We start from the raw sequence: 205 nt of genomic DNA on the forward strand, positions 1-205 counted from the left end.
TGTCATATTTTTCCCTCATTTTTATATGTTTTAGATCAAGAAGAGAAGAGTACGCCTCATAAATCACGAAATATGAAAATAATGGTGGCGCAACATATGTTTTAATTTTGCGAAAGCCAGAGATTGTCAAATAATATAAATGTAAACAAATATATCAAATAAAACGCATATGTCAACCCATATATATATATATATATATATATGT

The sequence above is a fragment of the Trypanosoma equiperdum genome, assembly GCF_001457755.1.
Source record: "Trypanosoma equiperdum strain OVI genome assembly, contig: ctg_1149, whole genome shotgun sequence".
Classification (NCBI taxonomy): Eukaryota; Euglenozoa; class Kinetoplastea; order Trypanosomatida; family Trypanosomatidae; genus Trypanosoma; species Trypanosoma equiperdum.